General features: G+C 43.7%; 2 long non-coding RNA genes, 1 other non-coding gene and 1 pseudogene across 3 annotated transcripts; 1 reads left to right on the top strand and 3 right to left on the bottom strand.

Annotated features, from left to right (window-relative positions):
- Window positions 1-4,254: 4,254 nt before the first annotated feature.
- On the bottom strand, window positions 4,255-4,329 carry LOC140616668 (U4 spliceosomal RNA; annotated as a pseudogene).
- Window positions 4,330-8,193: 3,864 nt separating this feature from the next.
- LOC140615744 (uncharacterized) lies at window positions 8,194-8,976 on the bottom strand. Its single transcript, XR_012016226.1, has 2 exons — window positions 8,692-8,976; window positions 8,194-8,455 (listed from the first exon to the last, which is right to left on the bottom strand). It is a non-coding gene; the product is annotated as an uncharacterized lncRNA (long non-coding RNA).
- Window positions 8,801-8,874, bottom strand: TRNAN-GUU (transfer RNA asparagine (anticodon GUU)). The gene has a single exon. It is a non-coding gene; the product is annotated as a tRNA-Asn (tRNA).
- Window positions 8,977-9,179: 203 nt separating the features above from the next.
- Window positions 9,180-18,302, top strand: LOC140615745 (uncharacterized). The gene is made up of 3 exons (XR_012016227.1): window positions 9,180-9,430; window positions 14,477-14,556; window positions 16,138-18,302. It is a non-coding gene; the product is annotated as an uncharacterized lncRNA (long non-coding RNA).
- Window positions 18,303-21,672: the final 3,370 nt, after the last annotated feature.

Raw genomic sequence — 21,672 nt, 5'->3', positions numbered from 1 at the left:
TCCTAGGGGGAAATAAAAGGTTCCTGTGAGCTTCTGGTCACAACATTATTGTCAGGTGATCAACACATATCTTTGTATTTTGTGTGCTTCTGTTTAAAGACCTTGTGTAGTATACGTTAATTGGTTTATTCCCATTGAATACAAAACCAATACAGGCACTATAAGTCATGCCTGAATGAAGCTTATCTAACACATGAATTTCTTCTGTAAGGCATGCCACACCTATCTTGTGTTTAGGAATACCAGACAGCACTTTACAGTTGGGGGCCATTTAAACAGTGAAATCACCAACAAAAGGCAAATAAAAGGCAAATAAAAGGCAAAAGATGTGCTAGATCTACATTAAAATAACATGTATTTGCAGTATGAGAGTGGAGTCAAAAAGGTAGGGTGTTAAGATTTTAGACCTCAACTGGGGTCACACATGTTGGCGACTGTGGGTATCCATAATGACCACAAAAGCATTGTGTGTTGGTTTTTTGTTTTGTTTTTTGTAAAGATTGTTAGAGAGCAGGGGTGGTGAGGGGCAGAGTGAGTCTCAAGCAGACTCCATGCTTTGCATAAAGCCCAGCATAGGGCCTCCTCTCACAACCCTGAGGTCAGGACCTCGGCCAAAACCCAGAGTCAGAAGTCCAACCTACTGTGCCACCCAGGTGCCCCTGTGTTGATTTTTAAGGTTCTAAATCTTAGCAAGTAGGCAAAATCAAATACAGAATCTGAGTAATGAGGTTTGACTAGATAACACCAGTACTAAATACTATGGAGGAAAATGGCGAATGAGAGCATGAGAGAGTCCTTAGACTGAGTGCACTTGGAAAGTTTCTTGGAGATGGGTGTCATTTGAGCAGGGACTTTAACGAAGTTGGGGAGTTGGACATGTGACTGTAGGGGGAGGGAATTCCAGGAATAACAAAAGTCCTGAGGAGTGAGGGTCCTTAGCATGATTGAGGAGAGGGAAAAGCCATTATGGTTGAGCAGAGTAAGAAAGGGAAAAAATGAGATTAAGGCTGATGACAGAAGCCAGCTTTTGTATGGTTTTGTGGGCCATAGTGAAGACCTTGTCTATGCATGAGAATAATGGAAGCCATTGAGAGGTTTCAATAAGGGCATAACGAGATCTAGTATCAGTTCTGAAAGGATCACTGAAGTGTGGACAATGACTACAACCAGTAGGAATTGAAGCAGTAGTCTGTTAACAGCCTCCCCAGAGTTTAGGGTGATAGCTGTGGAGGTGTTTAAAAGCAGCTGGATTACTGTTGCATTTCAAAAGTAGAACCAACAGGATGTGTTGATGGGTTGGATATGGGGCAGAAAGAGGAACCTTAGATTTTGTTGCTTGAGCAGGTGGGTCATGCCGTTTACTGAGACAGGACAGACTGGGCAGGAAAAAAAGGAAAGCATTCAATCTTGGATATGTAAGTTTACTATTAGACTTGCACATGGAGACATTTTAATAGGAAGATGGATCTGCAACTCTGACTCAGGAGAAGTGGACACTAGAGATTCTCAGGAACTGTGAATGCATGAGTCGTATTTAATGTCACAATAAAGGATGGGGTCACTTAAGGACTTAAAATAGCTCTGGGGAACAAGAGGGGCCATGGGAGGAAGACCAGATAAGTGTGGTGTCCAATTAAACATTGGCTTTGGTAGTTGGGAAGTCCTTGGTAACTTGGCGAGGACAGTTCAGTGAAGCTGGGACAAGAAATGTGAGTGGTCCCAAGAGAGAAGGGGTGGTAAGAAAGTGCAGGTAGAGACCTACCATTTTGAAACATTCACCTGGTGCTTGGTGAGAGAATGTGGGATCTAGGTTTTTGTTAATGTTTCTAAGGTGGGGGATGTCATAATATGTGTGTGTGTGGACCCAAAGCGTCCATAGATGTTGTAGATGAGAGGAGGGACAGTTGCAGGAGTAAATTTCCCCAGGGCTGAGCTCCAGGATGTCAGAGGAGGTGTGATCTCCTAGGAACTAGAAGAGTTTATCCATTTTAATACTACGGAAGACAAAGTATATGGATACAGATATTAGGAGATGTGGTGATTAGAGATGAGAAAGGTCACATTTTTATTTTCTCAGGGACATAGTAAAATTACCAGCTGAGAGTATGAGGGGAGAAGTTGAAAATTGAGGAGAAGAGGTTAGAATTTTTAGTCTTGAGGGCTAATTGAACAGGGACATAGCAGTAGGCTTGCTAGACAGTGTTGAGAACCCACCAGAGGTTTATGACCATAAATTTAACTGAGATGGGCCAAGATGGTTTATTTTTTTCTCCAATTAGAGTAGGTGGGAAGTTGGATTCATCCAAGGTTAGAGGTATTGCCAGGCAAATGGGACAGAGGAGAAAAGGAATTAAGGTTTTACGAAAGGAAAATAATTATAGTGATGGGTAAGGAAGGATGTAGGACATAGGACAGATGATCATTTAAAAAGTGGTGGCGGATCCCTGGATTGGAGGTGGATTCAAAGAATGCCAGGGTGAGATTAGTGGAGCAAGTAAGCTGGTGAGAAAGTAGTGTGCTTGAAACTGAGTTTTGGGGAACAGTGCAGTTATTGGTGATGCAAGTCCTGAAATAAACAAGGGAAGTGGATGGCCAAGGTTGGGTGAGAAGTCCATGAAAAGTGAGTAGATAAAAGAATCAAGAGGCCAGGGTGGTTTATAGATAGTCTTTATGGAAGGCAAATTCATTTAAATGACAGCAGGAGTCCTGGTAGAAAGAAATATGCAGTAAGCCAGGAGCTAAAATCCTCAAGAAAAGACAGAATGTCATGAAAATGGGCAATGATAGCAAAAGGAGCAGTGTGGGTGGTTTAGTCAAATGGTTTGTGCTTCAAAGGCACTGAAGGGTTATAATGAAGATAGGGGAACAGTGGTTGAAAAAGCCATGAGGAGCCAGGAACACAGGACAGCCACCACTTGACAGGGCTGTTGGGGGAGCTGTTTCTTCAGCAGATGTTCAGAGTTCATTAGCATAGGGCAGAGAAGAAAAGCATTTAGGAAGTTGAGGACACAGGAAGGCCTATCAGTGACAGACCATGCATCCCAGAGGACACTGGGGGTGGGTAAAGTGCTGGATAGGAGTGGAAGGTTGGGAGAGATGAGATCTAAAGCTTTAATGTCCCGGGAGGCTTAGAGTTCACAGGGTGACAGATAAACAGAGTGTAGGTTATGATAAGATCTCTCTGGGAGGGGAGATTGGGAGGACCATGAGTTCTAATTGCAGCATCCCTCTTGAGAGGGGGGTTTTTTGAAGAGGGAGACTGGGAGAAAGGTATGCGAAGGAGTATGAAGAGCTCTGTGGGCCTCCCTTCCAACCTTTGGTGGTTGAATTGGAGTCTTAATAATTCATATCTGTTCTTTAAAGGGTTTAAACTTTTCTCTGCTGTGTGGCAATTTTGGTTTCTAGTTGACCATTTTTAATGGTTTAACAAATTTTACATTATTTTATAATCCTTTGCTTTTGGTGTCATGTTTTAGGAAGGTCATTTCCACCCCCAAAATATATAAATATATACATCTATCTTCCTTTTTTAAGATTTATTTATTTATTTATTCATGATAGATAGAGAAAGAGAGAGGCAGAGACACAGGAGGAGGGAGAAGCAGGCTCCATGCAGGGAGCCCGACACGGGACTCGATCCCGGGACTCCAGGATCACGCCCGGGGCCAAAGGCAGACACCAAACTGCTGAGCCACCCAGGGATTCCCCCTATACATATAATCTTCTGATGAAACTAGGTTTCTTTTCTTTTTTTGGTCATGAATCTTTCATTCTTTTCGAATGTATTGTGGTGTGTTACACTGAGGTTTCTTTTTCTCCCCTGACAGTAAATTTGTTTGAACACCATTTACTGAATCAACCTTACTGTTCTTTAACCATACAAAATAAACCATTCACCTTTCCTATTAAATTTAACAAATGTTTAATTCCTGTAGTAAGTTGAGGTTATGTAGGAAAAAAAAATTGGTGCTTAGTTACAGAATGCCAATTAAAGAGTATAAATCCCAGATTTCCAGAAGAAAATAGACTGGGAGGAAAGTCTCCTAAATTTTAGCTGTTTTTCCTTTGAGTTAACATTATCGCAATAACAATCCACAAATCAGAAACACTGTATGAAAAGTAGAAGATATGATTTAAAGGAGTTTGGTTCTATTTTTGTTTGCTTCCAGTTGTACTGGGATATATAACTGACATACATCACTGCATACAGACAGCATAATGGTTTGACTTATATGGTGAAATGATTACTGCAACAAATTCAGTTTCAGTTAGCAATAATCACGCCTTGGATGAACCTCATTGGCTACGATACTGCCACTCTGCAAAGCTGCAACAAGTTCAGTTAACTTAGAGTTTTGCTGAGCACCACAAATGCAAGCAACACAAAATGAACTGACTTCTCTAAAAATAGAGGCTGGGGGCCAGAAAACATAAATCAGTATGTGTTATGGCAGAAGAGGAAGAGGAGGAAGGATGGGATCCATCTGGTGGATTAGAGAAAGCATCCCAAAGAAGTCACGTTAAACTAGTGACTTCATTCTGAGCAGTTTGCAGAGGCAATTCCTCCTGTGGGTACCTGTAAAGAACCACTCATAGTATAGTTGATTGGCTTTGAAACAGGCCTCCTCACCGAGCTTATTCTGTGACTATCTTCCTGACTCTCCTGCTTTTGAGCACCAGGAGCTCTGTACCCCTTTTCCCCCAACCAGTGTTCCCTCAGGAAGCTACAGAAGAGGCAAGGGGGGCTGAATGGCACATGAGGATGCTTCTATTTAGAGCAGATCCATGAAAAGGGGCTTATCAATGTCTGCAACATAGCACAAGTGCTAAAGTGACAATACATCTAGTACTGGAGAAGTTTAAAATACAGTAATCAGGAGTTTACAACCACAGAAGCAAGAGGTCATCAAGAGAAAAGGAGCTCCTATGAAATACTTCAGATCTCAAAATGAAAATTCATTTTCTATTTGGTTATTGCAGGTACGTAATAGCTTGGTAAAGCACCCTTCTTGCCAGTCTTGTCTTTATGATAGCCTTTCTCTTGGGCTTGGGGACAGAGATGATCTAAATATGCTGAGGAGGTTCAAGTGTCTCTACAATACACTAGATATTTCATGCTCTCCCAGGCCTAAGGCAATGTAAACCAGGTCAATTCAGCAGGGTGTCAAAACATTTGCAGTTGTAAACTGATGTCCCTGACTATGCAAAGAATCTCCGTGCTTGGTAATTAGTGGAGAAATTCTATATTTCAAACTTCAGTTCTTTGTTGAGTCCTATCCAGTGTAGATTTTCACCTATGTAGTATTTATTAGGAGTGAATTCCAATGATCAGACTACCCTATAATCTTGTACACGTGAATATGTTGCTCTGTTAAATAAACTACCATTATGCTCACACATCCATATGGTTATCTAGAAGAGTCTACTTCTCAGTTTATTACTAAGGTAGTTGAAGATCTCCTTAAAGTGTGTATTTGATTTACTTTGTCACTTTATCTTTGGGAATAACTAGTTTGAGTCCTCTATGACAGACAATAATTTCTGTTTTTACTAAAAAAAAAAAAAAAAAAAAAAAAGTGAAAAGTGGCTCAATTCCTAGAACGGGGTAATGAAATATGGCAGTTTTCTGGTTGTCATTAAGTAAGTTGCAAGGAAAGAAATACAAATTAGAAACTGTTGCCGCTGTAAATCCCTACAGAAGTGACCCTGAATGGATCAATATAGTAAAGCCCTTTGCATCCTGTCATTCCAGATTATAACAATGAGATATTAAGTGTTAAAATTCCAAAGCAGCTTTTGTTGTCTCAAGTCGTTTATTATTAATTTTACATATCTATCTACTTAACTGTTCAGAAAAAGAAAAAATTTGGTTTTTTTGTGGCTTGTCAATAGTATTAGACTATTCTAGTTCTTTGTATTACCTTAAAATCTTCAGGTTAGTAATTTTCCATACCAAACACTCTGGATTTGACATACTTTGCCAGTAACTGGTAAAGTACTGGTAAAGTACCTTGACCAGTAACTAGAATACAAATCGAATAAATACAATACAAAGCCGGGCCTTCAAAATCGAGCGGCTAGAAATCTCTTTCAGATGCTGTGACACTCTTGGACACTGTAAATAAACTTTCTTCTGCGAATATTCTGGGGGAGAGGATCCTTAGTTTCCCATTCAGATTTCCACAGGGCTCTGTGGACCCCTAAAGTAGTCTCTTAGGAAGTTTACCTTAAGTAAATGAACTTTAACTTAAAATGAAATGAAACTTAAAAAAAAAAATGAAGGTTGAGTCTAGGACTATATTTTAGATGAACTCCAAGGTGAAGAATCAGCCACAAGTAAGGTAAGCTAAAAGTATGGGCAATTGATAATTTCTCTAATTTCAAGACTTCTTTAAGACCCCTCCAAATTCGCAGTATCAAGCAACACCACTATCCCCATTTCCTGGGGGTACCCAGGCTCTAAATGTAGGCATCACCCTTCCTACTTCCTTCCTGTTTCAGTCCCTAAAACTTACCCAATCTTCCATGGAATTATGTCCTTCTTTTCTAGGAGGATGATATTTCCTTTGAAATATAACTGCCTCTTATCTGTTCTCTGATCTCTTATTTCTCCTATTCTGTTGCCAGACCAACCATCTAAAATAAATTTCTTTATGTCCTAAAACAGAAACCTTGAACGATTACTCCCTTGCTATATAGGGTAAAGTCTATCCTCATCCCTTGGTCTTCAGGGCCCTTCCACAAGCTAAGAACATTTTCAGTGCACTCTATTTAAGTACATTTGTTCTATATTCTGGTTATGCTCATCTACCCACCCCCATTTTGCCTCCAAATTTTGCCAGCTTTAAATAGCCCTCCCCTGCCTTCTGGCCTATCCAGATCTTTCCAGGTTCTTTCAGATCCTCCGTGAAGAGACAATCCAGCCTATGTTGACTTCTTCCTTTACTACCTGGAAACATTGTGTGGCCCTTGTACTGACACTTCATCATATGCATCTTTATCTGACTGTCCATCTGTTAATCACAGACTCCGAGAAGACAGAGAATGTTTCTGTCCTGAGCATGTGCTATGTTACAGGCCTGTGCTATATGAGCAAACAATGTAATTAAGACGTAGTCACTACACTCCAGGGGTTTGTAAGCTAGTAAGTGTAGGTGACAAGTAACTCCCTGGTTTCAGGGTCTTGTAATGGATACATAGAGAAGGGGCACCTACATCAGAGGCAGCGTCAGGGGAGGCTTCCCTGAGAAGCTAACTCCTCAGGAGATGTTACCAGGTAAGTACAGAGGAGGTGGGCAAAGGTAAAGACATCTGGGGGTACAAGGCAGCATGGGCCATTAAAGCTCCTGGTAAATGTATATAACTTACTAGAAGGTTTCAAGCAGGAACATGGTAGGGGAAAGGCCTTGTGTGCTAAGCTTAAGAAAAATTGAACTGCATCTTAAGGAAATAGTTTGGAACCTAAAGTGGTCATTAATAACAGAAAATGGTCTCTTCCCTCAAGGAGCTTACAACCTAGTATAAATACGCTCAGCTTAAAGTGGAGGGTTGTGCTTCCTAAGTCCCCATAATTTAAGTACTAGAGATATTATGCCTTCTTCATCTTGAAATGTTAGACTAGATTTGAGCAGTTTATAAATGATCTTGTGACCTAATTTTCTCTCATTTTCATGTTTCCACTGTAAGCTATCCTTAAGTAGGAGTGGAAAGTTTAGAATTTTCAGCATCGGAGAGGCCCCTACCTAAGATATTTTCCTGGGCTACCCTTTACTCTGTCTAAAATTCTACAACTGCAACACTGTGTCTCTCTCTCCTTTTTTTTTTTTTTTTTTTAGGGCTCCTAACTAGGCAACAGAGGACATTTTATTATCAACAATTATTTGATGAATATTTACCAGCCAGCATTTGCCAAGGCATTCCCTAAAGGACAGCAGAGTGAGGCAGTTTCACTATTCCCTCCTCCAGGTCTCTAAATTCTACCCATGAAAAGTACATCCCAGAGACAAAGCACGCACCCCCTAACCTCAATCTTGGCAGAAAGGAATTCTATCATCACGTTATCGTGTTATATCACGTGATTCTCTATCTTTATAGAAAGTCTCATGTGAACCATCTGCTTGAAAAATATCTGTGTCTTCTGTGAGACTAGAGTTGAAACTACATTCAAAAACCCCTTTAACAGGAACCCATACAAACAATTTCTAACCGAGTTTAATTTCAGGGAAAATTCTGTCAGCGAGGCTAAAGCAAACATGAACACCTTCGTCTGGGTTCAAGTCCATTGTCCAGGAGCCGTAACAGAGCTTCATTCAGCGGACAGCTGCCCAGGCTGATTTTGCCTCCACATGCTTTTAGGTGACTCCCCTTCCATATTCTCATGGAACAGCTCCTCCGCTCCTTTGGGTAGTAGGTAAGGCAACATCGAGGGACACTGGCTTTCTGACGGCGTCAGATTCTCCGGGAAGAAACCAGGGGCACTTAGTCACTCACTTGTCAAGGGGCAGTTTCTTCCCCTTCCATTACAATTAGCGCTGTTGAAGCAGGAGCTTTGGGCAGGCCTGTCTCCCCACGGTGCGCGCACTCCCGGGGCACACGGTGGGGCCGAGGTCCCAGGGCCCCCCCCCCCCCCCCCCCCGGGCCGGCCCGGAAGCGGAGTCGCTCTTCGCCCCACTCCCGCTGAGCAACAACTACCGAGAGGACGCGGTCGCCTCCGTCCCAGAAGGACAGCGGCGTTGCACTCCCATGGAAAATCTCACGGTTGCTGTTCTAAAACGAATCCGTCTCAGGAAAATGAGGCCGCCGTCCCTGGGTGGGCTCGAACCACCAACCTTTCGGTTAACAGCCGAACGCGCTAACCGATTGCGCCACAGAGACCCGGCTGCTCGCCCTGCCGCGCGGTGTATACAGATTTCCGCGGCCGCCCAGGGCGCCGCGCGCCGGCTCTGCGGAGGAGCGCGCGGGGGCGCGCGCGGGGGCGGCGGCGGCAGCCGCGGCGGCGGGAGGGGCCCAGCGCCTTGACGTGGCCCGCGGGGGTCAGGCCGAGTCCGCGGCCGCGCGGGGCGCCGGGGCCGTGTCGCGGGGACGCTGGGGCGCGAGCCGGTCGCCTTCCCGCGCCGGGCCTTGGGGCGCCGAGGGGGCGCACCGTGCGCGCGTGCGCGGGCCGCGTGGGGGCACCGCCGCGCGTCGGACCCCGGCGGGCAGCCCGGCTCCCCGGAGGCGGTCGGGTCAGGCCTGGGAGCACGAGCCGAGGGCCGGGCGGCTTGGGGGTGGGGCTCGGAGCGCGCGTCGGGGCCCAAACGGTGGGGTTGTTTCTCCACGTTCGTGTGGGCCCCCCGCCCTCAACCCCTCACTGCCAGATTTTAATTCCACAGACCTACCGTGTCTCGGAATTTGCCGAACGTGCACTTGTGCCTGGCCCTGAAAGAAAAAGGTGAGATTCTGCCCCCTCCGAAGAAACCAGCTTCCGCCCGCCCTGAGGGAACGTGGCCTCGGTTGGTAACGCGGGGTTTAGGGGGCCTCAGAAGGGGCTTCGTGCCTTTGAGTTCGATCTGGCCCCCGAAGGCGGCCCCCCGCCCCGACTTGTGAATTGAGCCCCTGGAGTCCGGGGTGCGGTGGCCGCAGTACTCCAGCAGGAGGCGGCAGGGGCCGCGGCGGCTGCCACACCCCCCGGGCCACCCCGGGTCACCCCACCGGGGCGACGGGGCCGGGAAAGCACGTCCCGGCCTCACGTGTTCTCCTGGACAGCCCCGTCGCCGCGCTCCTCCTCCTCGCCCTGAGAATGGGACACTCGCTCTAGCTGTCCACGTGGGAGACCCCGGCCTTGTGCTCCGTGTGTCGTCGGATGTGACCCCGGACCCAGCCCTCCTCCTAGTTCTTCCTCTTACCCCCTATTTAAAAGCGCGCAGTTCCCTGTCATTAAGGACCTCTAAATTGCTGTGCAGCCATCTCCACCCTCCATCTGCAGAACCCGGTCGTCTTCCACAAGGAGGCTCTGTACCCACCAAACACTAAGCCCATGGTCCCCTCTTCCCCCAGACCCTTCTGCTTCCTGGCTCTGTGAATTGGACTGTTCCAGGTATCTCATGGGAGTGGAATCAGATGGCGGGCGTTTGGCGTTTGTCCTTTTGTGACTGGCTTATTTCACTCAGCATGATGTCTTTGGAGCTCATCCGTGTTGTAGCACGTGTCAGAATCTCATTCTTTTCTCAAAGATTGTATTTATTTACTGAGACGCAGAGAGTCAGAGACACAAGCAGAGGGAGAAGCAGGCTCCACACAGTGAGCCCGACGTGGGACTCGATCCTCGGTCTCCAGGGTCACGCCCTGGACCGAAGGTGGCGCTAAACCGCTGGGCCACCCGGGCTGCCCAGAATCGCATTCTTTTCTAAGGCTGAATCGTATTCCATTGTACGACTACCCCACATTTTCTTTACCCATTCATGTGTCAGTGGACACTTGGGTGGCTTCCACATTTCAGTTGTAAATAATGCCGCAGTGATCACGGATGTGCAAATATCTCTTTGAGACCTTACCCTCGGTTCTTTTGAGTGTATCCCCAGAAGTATAACTAAGATAATCCTGTTTTAAAGTTTTCTGAGGAGCCACCATACCTTTTTCCACAACAACCGCCCCATTTTACACTCACACTAGCAAGGGTTTCTATTTCTCCACATCCTCACCAACCTTCCTTCCTTTTTTTGTTTTTTAATATTCTCATTGGGTGTGAAGTGGTATCTCCTTGTGGTTTTGATTTGCAGTTCCCGAATGATTGAACATCTTTTCTGAACCCTTCTTTCGAATCTGGGTTCCATGACCAATGTTTTACTTATTTCCTCCGAGCGAGAGCTAGCTCTGCTTCATGGAGGAGGACAGCTGAGTATCATCACCAAAAGGGGCAAATGGGAGCCCGTGGCTGAGCCTGAGCAAGGAGGTGAGGTGAGGGAGGAATCTTCTGAGGAGGACCATCTGGAGATGCTGTTGTCAGGAGATTCACCTGTGCTGGGCAACTTTCCGCGTCCATGACGTTTATCCTGACTCTGTAGGACTATTTATGTATGTGTTCCTTGTGCGTGGCCAATAGTGAGGAAGAAATTGATGACCTTCACCTTGTACATCTTGGAACGTTTTTTTTTCTTTTTTCTTTTTTCTTTTTTTTTCCGGAACTGCATTTGTAAAAATTAAACTAAAATTATGGTCCTTTAGCAGAATTTTCCATTTGCATTTTCAGTTTAAGAACTGTGGGAATTCTTATTTAAGTGTTTAAATAATGATCTCTTCTGTGGGAATTCTTATTTAAGTGTTTAAATAATGATCTCTTCTTTTGTGATTCCTCTTAAAAACAGAGTGAGATCTTTAAGATGTATAAGAAATAGAACTTTCTATAATTCCAGTCAGTTCTTATTTTCATTCCTATTCTGCTGCTGCCAAAACCATAATCTCAGTTAATTCAGGATTCTCTCTGTCTTGTCTGTCTGCTTTCCTGGAGGTGTTTCCAAGGGCTAACACTTCAGAGGGTGGTCATTCATCTGGTCCTTGAGTCACCTGGGCACAGAGATTGCTGACGAGGCAATTTTGCTCCCATTGCAGGTCCCATAGCTCTCCTGTGCATCCGTTAAGGGATGAGGATCTCTGAACGGTGGTGGCACATCTATAAAGGCATTCCTGGCACAGTGCCCTCTACATATGGAACTTGTTCATGTTCCCTACAGATTCACAGTTTCAAATCTAATCTCCAGTGTGATGGTGTTTGGAGGGGAGGCCTTTGGGAGGCATTTGGATGAGCCCTTATGAATAATAAGATTAGTGCCCTTTTAAGAAGAGGCCAGAGAGCTGGCTCAGTCTTTTCCCACCATCTGAAGATATAAGAGGTCAGTGGTCTACAATTCAGAAGAAGGCTCTCACCCAAACCTGATCATATTAGCACCCTGATCTGAGACCTCCAGCCTCTGGAACTGTGAGAAATAAGTCATTACTGTGTATAAGCTACCCAGTCTGTGGTACTTTTGTTATGACAGCCTGAGCCATCTCAGGACCCCAGACTACTCTCTTCTCATCCCCCTCACTCACGCTCCTCTGCTTCTCTTGCCCCCAACTATGCAATGTACAAGTGAGGTACCTGTGCGAAAGGAAAAAAAAAAGAAAGAACCACCAGGTGTGCTGTTGATGCCCCAAGTCCCATTTGAAAGTCCATGGGTGCCATTTCAGTCATACTTGTTTGAAAATACTATCTAATTTTCTCTATCAGGCTAAGCGCCGGGGGGTCCTCTCTTCCTCTGTATTCATGTGGGTATAATGGTTTTCTGAAAGGAAGGCGACATTAATAGGCTAATTATGTCTAAGAAATAGGTACTTATAAAACTGTAAGACAGGCATTCCAGGAATTAGATGGTTCTGTTGACTGCAATTACACTCTCAACTAGAAGCCCCCACTAACATGTAAGCTCTCCAAGGACAGAGATTTTGGTCGACTTTGCTCCCTGCTGAAACCCTAGCACCGACAACAGTGCCTGGCACATAGCAGGCTCTCAGTAACCATGTGCTGAGTTAATGAGAAAATGAAAACCATAAGCCATAAAGTAAACTGGAAAAAAATAAAATGTGACAGAAAAATTAAATTCTTAATATATAAAGAGCACTTTAAAATTAATATGAAAAAACCCTCTATAATTCAGCCAAAAAAAAAAAAAAAAAAAAACACCCAAACATAACACCAGAAAATTGGGACATGAATAGAATATTCCCAAAAGAAGAAATACACGTGTCCAATAATAATCATTGAAGTTTGGCTACATTAGTAATGAGAATCAAGATTAAATTAAATAAAAATATTCTTTTTCCTGAATAGCAAAAAAAGGAAAAAAAGAGGTAACACTAAAACACTATCACAGACATAGAGGCCACACACACAGGACTGGCAGGAGTAAACTTGGAATGTCTTTTTTGGATAGCAGTTTGATAATGTAAACATTAAACAACGTTTATACCCTATCGTTCTAGAAATTCTATGTTAGAATTCCATCCGTAAGAAAGCAGAGATTGTGTGACTGAAGTTTTAAGAATATTGTCACAATATTATATATATAATAGAGATAAATAGGAAATAACCTGGATGTCCCACAACAGGAGAAAATGGTAGATTGTAGTATATTTAGAAAAGAGTATTAGTTATAAAAGACATCAGAAATAATTTTTAAAAGAATATTAAAAACATACAAGCATGATAAAATGTTAAGTAAAAAGTAGGCTAGAGAAACATATAATTGTAAAAACAATATTTTCCAAGAAGCTTTCTACTCGTCTTGCTGGTGGAAGCACCGCATGACTATCACCTCACTTAAGCCCATGGGCACCCTGTGAGATGGATACTATGATTCTCACTTTACAGGTGAGAGAATGTGTGCAGGGAGCAATTTGTTCAGGTTACAGAGCCGAGCCAGTGAGTGGTAGGGCTGGGTTTCAGACCTGGACTCAGGCTCCTTGCGGCCACGCTGCTAACCTTGACCCACACAGCCGCCCACTGCAGGGTGGTGTGCCCGCGTCCGTGTGTGCGTAGTATCCGGCAAGTTCTCCACAACAGTGTTAGTGGTCATCCCTGGGTGGTGAGTTTTCTTTTCTTCTTTACCCCTTTTCACTCTTTTCTTAAGCATTTACAGCAAGCAGTACTTTTAAGGAGCCAGTGGATGAAAGGTGGCAAGTGGTAGTTTCCCTAAATTATAGATAGAGGGTGGTGGGCAAAGTTATTCTCAGCCCCACCTTCTGGGGCTAGGACCCGAGCAGTGTGAGCAGGTGACTCTGACAGTCCAGTCTGCATACTTAGGAGTCTCTGCCAAGCACCGTGTTACTGTTACGTTGGCCTCCCTTCTCCAAGTCTTCATCCTCTTGAGGAAAGGGTGTCTGAGGAACAGGTAAATCACTTCTGTAGGGAAGTTTTACAACGTGTGATTCTTCAGGGATGAATATGCTTTCACTTAAAAAGAACAGGAAGGAGACAGCCCGGGTGACTCAGCGGTTTAGCGCTGCCTTGAGCCCAAGGCCTGATCCTGGAGACCCAGGGTGGAGTCCCACGTGGAGCCTGCTTCTCCCTCTGCCTGTGTCTCTGCCTCTCTCTCTCTCTCTCTCTGTGTCTCTCATGAATAAATAAAATCTTTGTCTCTCATGAATAAGTAAAATCTTTAAAAAAAAAAAAGAACGGGAGGGACTGAGATTTTAGGTGGCTTATATTTCTTCTGAATGTCTAAAAACACCACTTTGCATTAATTTTATTTACTCCTTTATGATGAGTTGTTTTCATTTGGGAAATATAACCCAACCTACAGGAGAATATTAAGAGTTTTTTGTGACATTGATAAATATACTAGGAGATAGTTAATATATTGTGGGCTAAATGGCAGTCTGCAGATACGTTGGGAACTGGGCTAGATGCCTCAGGGACCACCCTTCTGCCCAAGACTCTCTGACACGTCATCCCTGCCCACAGATCACTTTCATCTACTTTGGGAACCAGGAGATCTATAAAAACATCTTGAGGCAGTAAGTGCTAACTGCATGGCCCAGATGGTAAGTGTTTCAGGTGGGAATAATCACTAAGCAGTCAGTAAAGAACCTATGGAGGATGTGAGTCTTGGGCTGTCCTTGGAAGGATCCTTTAGTTGAGGAGGACAAGGAACAGAGGCAGAGGGCAGATCATCAGCCCAGAGGAAGCAGAGGATTTACATAGGATATGATGGGACATAAGCTAATGGGTGACCAAGTACCTGGCTAGACAATTCACATTATGAACGGTACTGTCCACAATTTGGACAATTTTTAGTGACTTAAATGTTCATCAAAGGGACCATGTCTACATTTCTTTTTCTTTTTCTTTTCTTTTTTTTTTTTTTTTAAAAGATTTTATTCATCTATTCATGAGACACAGATTGAGAGGCAGAGACAGGCAGAGGGGGAAGCAGGCTCCCTGCAGGGAGCTTGATGCAGAACTCAATCCCAGGACGCTGGGGTCACGACCCAAGCCAAAGGCAGATGTTCAACCACTGAGCCACCCAGATGTCCCTATGTCTACATTTCTATGGCATATTTATATAATGTGCAGTGAAGATGCACTGAAAATTTTGAAAAGGGAGACTTGATAGCAGCCAAATTTGGGGGAAGCTTCCTCTAGCACAGGAGGATGGGAGAGCGGCTGGAAGAACAGTTAGGTGACCGTTTCAACTAAACCAGATGTGAAGACAAGAGGCCTCATTAGGATGGGGCCATGGGGAATGGAGAGGAGATGAAAGACAAAGGCTTAAGAAGAGAAGCAATAGGATGTCGTTGATAAACATGTGTGTTGGAGCTATTGACTTGGTGCTACCCATGGCAATAACTCTGGCATTGAGAATTTTATTGTGTCATCACATCTAATGATTGCTTACATTATTGGTTTTTGTTTTTGTTTGATGAACATTTAAGTCACTAAGAAAGAAGTTCCACAACTCTCCTTACAGGCCTGCCATCATTGAGGCTTAATAAAATTTTTGACTCCATGGGCTGTTCCTGGAGGAACAGGCTCCATGCTCTGTTCTATTGCTATAGCCCTTACTAACAAGATTGTCTTTCTGATTTCTAATCTAAATATTGCTATATATTAAAACTCCCTTTCTCAAGTGTATCTTTTGTGAAGAAGAATAATTAGTTATTTCTGCCGATTATACACTTCCATATGTGTAAAGCAAGGCATCCTTCAGCTTGGTTTCATTATGATAAATGGCAGCAACCCCGGTAACATTTGTCTTTAAGTCCGATTTTGCAATACAAATTTGCCTATATGAGCAAGGTGCTTGTACAAAATGAAAATTGGATTTGTGTAATGTCCTGGAGACCAATAACCTGGAAAGAATTTTATTTATTCATATATTTATTTATATATTAACTGAGGCATTACTTTGTGCCCCGAGGAAGACAGAACAATAACATAGTAAGAGGGAATTTTGTAAACACAAAATAAGTATAAATGTAAATGAAAGGGTTGATGTATTTGATTAAATTTAAAATGTAGTAAAACTTATATTGAATAAATAAGCAAAAAGTAAATTTAATAAGTGAATCATAGACTGACAGAAGAATTTTCTTTAAGATTTTGTTTTTGTTTATTCATGAGAGACACAGAGCGAGAGAGGCAGAGACCCTGATGCACTCGATCCCAGGACCCCAGGATCACGACCCAAGGCAAAGACAGATGCTCAACCACGGAGCCACCAAGGCATTGAGAGAAGAATTTTCAACACATGTATCCAACAAAGCCTTAGTATCCGATTTCATAAAAAATGCCTACCAATTAGTGGAAGACAAAAACCAGAAAAACAGGCCATCAATGAAGAGAAAATCCATATTGCCAATAAGCTCATGAGAAGGTGCTCAAGTTTTCTAATAATCTGGGAACCAGAATCATAATGAGATGTCATTTCACACCCATTAGATTGGCAAAATTTAAGAAACTTGACAAAGTCAGTTGGTGAGGATGTGGAGCCCTAGAACTTTCATCTATTATGGATAGAATTGGTGCAGCAGTTTCCTGGTGTTAAAGAGACTCATTTCTTCCAGTGCAGTTTCCTTCCCAGAGATAGGTATACAAGGACATATACAGGACTCTTTGATCCAATATTGTTCCTAACATTGAAACATTTTAAATGACTCAGATGCTCATCTTAAAGGAAGGTAGATAAATAAACTCAGTATATTTAGATACTGCAATACTATATAGCAGTTTCAATAATGGATTGGTCCTTTATTTACTGATGTGTATAAATCATAATGTTGTAAAAATGTGTAAAAATATAATGTTGCAGAAAGCATAGGTATGCTTAGTCCATGTGCATGGCAACAGATCAAATAATACAGAGCAGGTTACAGTGGAAAGTCATGGTCTTCTAGTTTCCTCCCCTCTTTGAATCCACAACTCAGGGGAAATGTTTTCTTTCCCTTTCTTTTCCTTCCTTCTTTCCTACAAAACAGTTTCTTTACTAAGTTTTTCTTGTGGCTATCTTCACAACTCTAGATATATGTTGTTACTTCTATTATTTAGCCTCTGCCTATTTAGAAGACGTTGACATTATATTTTTAACTCTTGAATATGAAGATTTTACTGTGCACTGTCCCAGTCTACCACCCTCTTCCCAGTATTAATATTTATATTTGTGGCAGGCAGAATTTTTGAATGTGTAAACACTCTTTTGTGGTTCTCTGAATGTTCCATTTTCATAGCAACCTGTTCTTGTTGCATGGCTACAACAGGTTAGGAGGCCTATGGTTCAGCCTGTAGGATTTTCACTTAATGCTCAGCTCTGGGTGTGGCATCATCTGCAAGAACATCATCTGCAATTGTGCCCGATCCTGCAGTGGAGCCCCTCATTTGCCTGGTAAGCCAAACAGTTTGCACATATAAGGCAGAGAGACTGTGTAGCTGATGTGGGTTTCCAGAGCTGGTGTCTATTTTCAGGCAAAGATTTCTACTGCATAGCATTTGGATTCAGAGCTCTGGTAAGGTGGGCAAGAAGTCAGCTGTCAGGCTGCAGGGGCCTCCAAATAAAGGCCACAATAGGGCTTAAATATTTTGTTCAGTATCTTTAGGTTTTGTTTTGTTTCGCATGGGAGTAAATGCTGATGGCTGACTCTCTGGGCGGTGATGGGTAAGATAGGGTTAAGGGTAGTTCATATAATATGTTCATGTGTTCTCTCTTTTTAGCTCACTTCTTGCTTCCACCCTCTAACCCAGCTGCTGACTCTGAGCCCAGAAACATGTCAGGGTGTTCTATTAGGTAGATCAGTTTCCAGCATCTCTGCAACAACCACAGAAGATTCTAGATTGTGGTTTCTCTTTGAGTTTCATCAGTCAACTTGCTTCATTCTGTCTTGCAGCTTCCAAAAACCTATAGCTGTTTCTCTTTTGTTGGAGTGGCAGAAACTGCTAGCTGAGCACCTGATATTCATATGACCTTCCTTACTAACAAAACCTCTCTATTCTTGGGAGTGGTGGCTGAATAACATACCCCAGCTTTCCTTGCAGAGAGAAGTGGCCAATGAAAAGTAAGTGGAAATCATTAAGAGAGACTGCCCGCCCCCCAAAAAAGGAAAGAAAAGAAAAGAACAACACAATTTTTAAAGGAGATACACTTGTGGTACCTGGCTGGCTTAGTCAGTAGAGCATGAGACTCTTGATCTTGGGGTTGTGAGTTTGAGCCCCATGCTGGGTGTGGAGATCGCTTAAAAATAAAAATCTTGGAAAAAAAAAAAAAAAAAGGAGACAGACTCAGCCAGCAATTCATCCTGTTTATCTTTTCCCCCCTTTCCCCCTTTCTTTTCCTTCCTGTGTGGAATTAGGGTTGTGTTTCCTGGAGCTGCAGCTGCCATCTTGGCACAACATAGGAAAGGCCAAGAACTCGCAGAGACCGCAGGCCTGGCATTTTTGTATATTTTCAAATATTTGCTCTTCCAAAGGAGGATTATATATTCTGCTTGATGCCTTGGGACTGTGGCAGGGATATAGTTCCCTGCCTCATTGTCAGGTTTGGCCACTGGCCTTGCTTTGGCTAGTAAAATGTGAGTGGGAGAAGCCTGAAGCACATTGCATGTTTCCCCCAGCATTTTTACTCTCTCCCCTTTGCCTTTAGAAAGATACAACCAGGATAGAGGCTTCCTTTAGCCTGGATTCTGTTATGAGAAGACATCTAGAGGAGACTGGTAACATATATACTGAGTTAGAAACAAACCTTTATTGGGGTGCCCAGCTGGCTCAGTCAGCAGAGCATGTGACTCTTGATCTTGGGGTTGTGAGTTCAAGCCCTGTACTATATGTAGAGGTTACTTAGAAATAAAGTCTTTAAAAAATATAAATAAACTGCTGTTGTAAGCCACAGAGATTTTAAGTTTTGTTACTACACTGTTATCTAGTTTTAAGTTTTGTTACTACACTGTTATCTATTCATTTATACAATCTGTAATAGGATATTAGGTGTTGGTGTTCCAGAGCAGAGGGAAAAGGGTGAAAATTGCTCACACATTCTGGGAGAAATGCTAGCTCAACCTTCTGTCATTTACCACTATTTAGGAAACCAGTTCCGAAATTCTCAAATTGTGAGTTTGGTTCCTCTTGGGAGCAGACACAGAGCTGGAGTTATGAGTGCAAGGGGTTTATTGGGGACCAATAGCTGTAAAATATGATGGAGGAAACCGGGTTGGACAGAGAGAAACCGCAGACGATGGTGGAAATCTGAGACAGTGTTGGCCAATCCAGCGGGGACCTCTGGACCAGCAACCAACCACTAGAGGTGTACCACATGGGGCAAAATAGGCAGGCCCTAGTGTTCCACAGTGACCCCTCTGCTGGCAAGTCTGTGCATGTCTACCCCTCCAAGTGGGTGATCTTTCTCCAGGTGACCTTCCATCGCTTGGCTTGGTCCCTGTCCCCAGAACCAGGACAGTTCTAGCCTGTCTCCTTAGGTTTCTTGATGGCAGGCATCTTAACTTCACCATCTTAACAACTTTTAAATGTCCAGATCAGTAGAGTTAACTATACTCACATTGTTGTGCAATAGGAGACCTGTGCATCTTCTGTCCACAAATTTCAGGAATCCAGGCTGCTCCGACTATTGCCCTCATCCCATGTTCCTGGCACCAGGGTCTGTGCCTCCCAAACTCAAGAGACACAAATCAGGCTCTTGCAGCACCGGGCACAGGTCCTTCTGCGTGTGAGGAGGCTTCCCACTTTCTTCTAACTGCTTCCTTAAATCTCCTTTCACTTCTCACTTGATTTGGGGAGGAAAGCACCCAGTTCCTGTCTCAGGGAAGGAGAAGAAGGGAAAATGTGTTAGAACTTTAGGCTAACATTGCTCCTCAAAGAAATCTCCATTCCTGGATCCCTAGAAGTAGATGATTGCTGCAGCCTTGCAGGTACCCCAGATTCTCTCTACAAGAAAGAACTTGCGGCCAGAGGGGAGAGGTAGGAGAGAGGAGTGAAATAAATGAAGAGGATTAAGAGATACACACTCCACTTATCAAATCAATAAGTCACAGGGATGAAAAGAATTAGTCAATAATATTGTAATAACGTTGACAGATAGTAACTACATTCATGGTGGTGAGCATTACGTATTGTACGGAATTGTCAATTCACTACATTGAACACCTGAAACTAATATAACATTGTATGTCAACTAAGCTCCAACTAAAAAAGAAAAGAAATGAATGAACTTGCCATCCCACCCAGAAGAGTTCAGTGGGCTTCTGGCCTCCAGCCGTGGCACCTCCAGCATCTGCTACAATATTTGAACCAAGGCCATGTGTTTGTGGGAAGTTCCCAATGGAGGGATCACAGTGGAACCTCCAAAACTGACTCAGATGAAAAGTAGGTGGCATTTGGATGATGTGTGCTGCTGTGACAGCAGGCACTGGACAGCAGAGAGAGTAGCAAACAGTACCAGCCAAGTAAGAAAACAACACAAGGATTTCCTTCCCACCCCCATCCCCCCCATCTCTCTTTCCCTCTGATCCTGGGAGCAAGCTGGGGAGGAAGCAGTGTGGGGGATGTCATCCACACACTCGCTGCTGGCCTTGGCCTGGGGGTCCCCCACGGACAGCCTCTGAGTCTCTGCTCTTGGGTTTCGCTGCACATGCTCCCTGCCAGGGAGGAGAGGATGGCTACCTGGTTCTCACACGAAGTGCTGGTGTTTGGTGATGCCTCCCAGGGAATGACTGGTTTCACCCTGGAGGGCTTGGTGAAGTTTCTGATAGGGGGAACATGAACAAAGTGTCAGGATTTACCTGATACTGGAGAAGCCACCTGGAGGGCAGACGGTTAAAGTCTAGCTCAGGGAGCAATCTCCTTCTACTTTGGAGCAAAGTGAGGATGGGCTCTTGGTAACGGAGTTGAGGACAGAGTGGCAGAAGGAAGTCTGCAGCCAGGGGAGATGCACAGAGAGAAGATGAGAGAGTTTAAGGGGAGACAGAGAGACAGAGAGACACAGAGAGAAAAGCAGCAAGGAAAGGAGAATGGAGAATGGAGAAGTGTTAGGATGCCCCGATGCCAGGTCTGACACTCACTTCCTCGATTAAAAGGCATGGGGCTCTTCATACTTCCTCTGAGATGTCAGCAGGGAGTGTTCAAGAGTCTTGAACCAAATGACAAGCCCCTCTCCAATGCCGTGTAAAGACACTCTTTTCCATAATCACTCCTGCATAGCATTTTTTCATTTTTATTGATTTGTCTTAATTTAATACACGTATAAGAATATCTTCCATTTTTTAAAATTTGCATTTCTTTAATTGCTTTGGAGGCAGTGCACTTTATTCACTGGTGATTTACTCTGCCAATAAACATGTAATTCTATGGTGAGCATGTTTTATTTGGGTAATAAACCAAAATAAAAAATAAACAAGACACATCGACTATGAATGGGACACATTAATAGAGAGTAGGGTTACAGAGGTGAACAAGGTGCAGTCCACGTTTCAGAGCAACTTGCAGTTTGGTTGGGGAGACTGGGCACGTACTTCAAAAGGGATTAAAGTGATGAAGGGCAGAGTCTATTGGATGCTGGGCTTGTGCTACAGAACGTAAATGCTTAAGGAGTTTCATGTAGGGAAGGTCAAGACCATGATAAGTGATAAGAATGGATACATTTATGACATTCATTTAAAGAC

Source organism: Canis lupus, chromosome 24, assembly GCF_048164855.1.
Source record: "Canis lupus baileyi chromosome 24, mCanLup2.hap1, whole genome shotgun sequence".
Classification (NCBI taxonomy): Eukaryota; Metazoa; Chordata; class Mammalia; order Carnivora; family Canidae; genus Canis; species Canis lupus.
The sequence above is the reverse complement of the archived record's forward strand: the minus strand, read 5'-3'. Positions and strand labels throughout refer to the sequence as shown.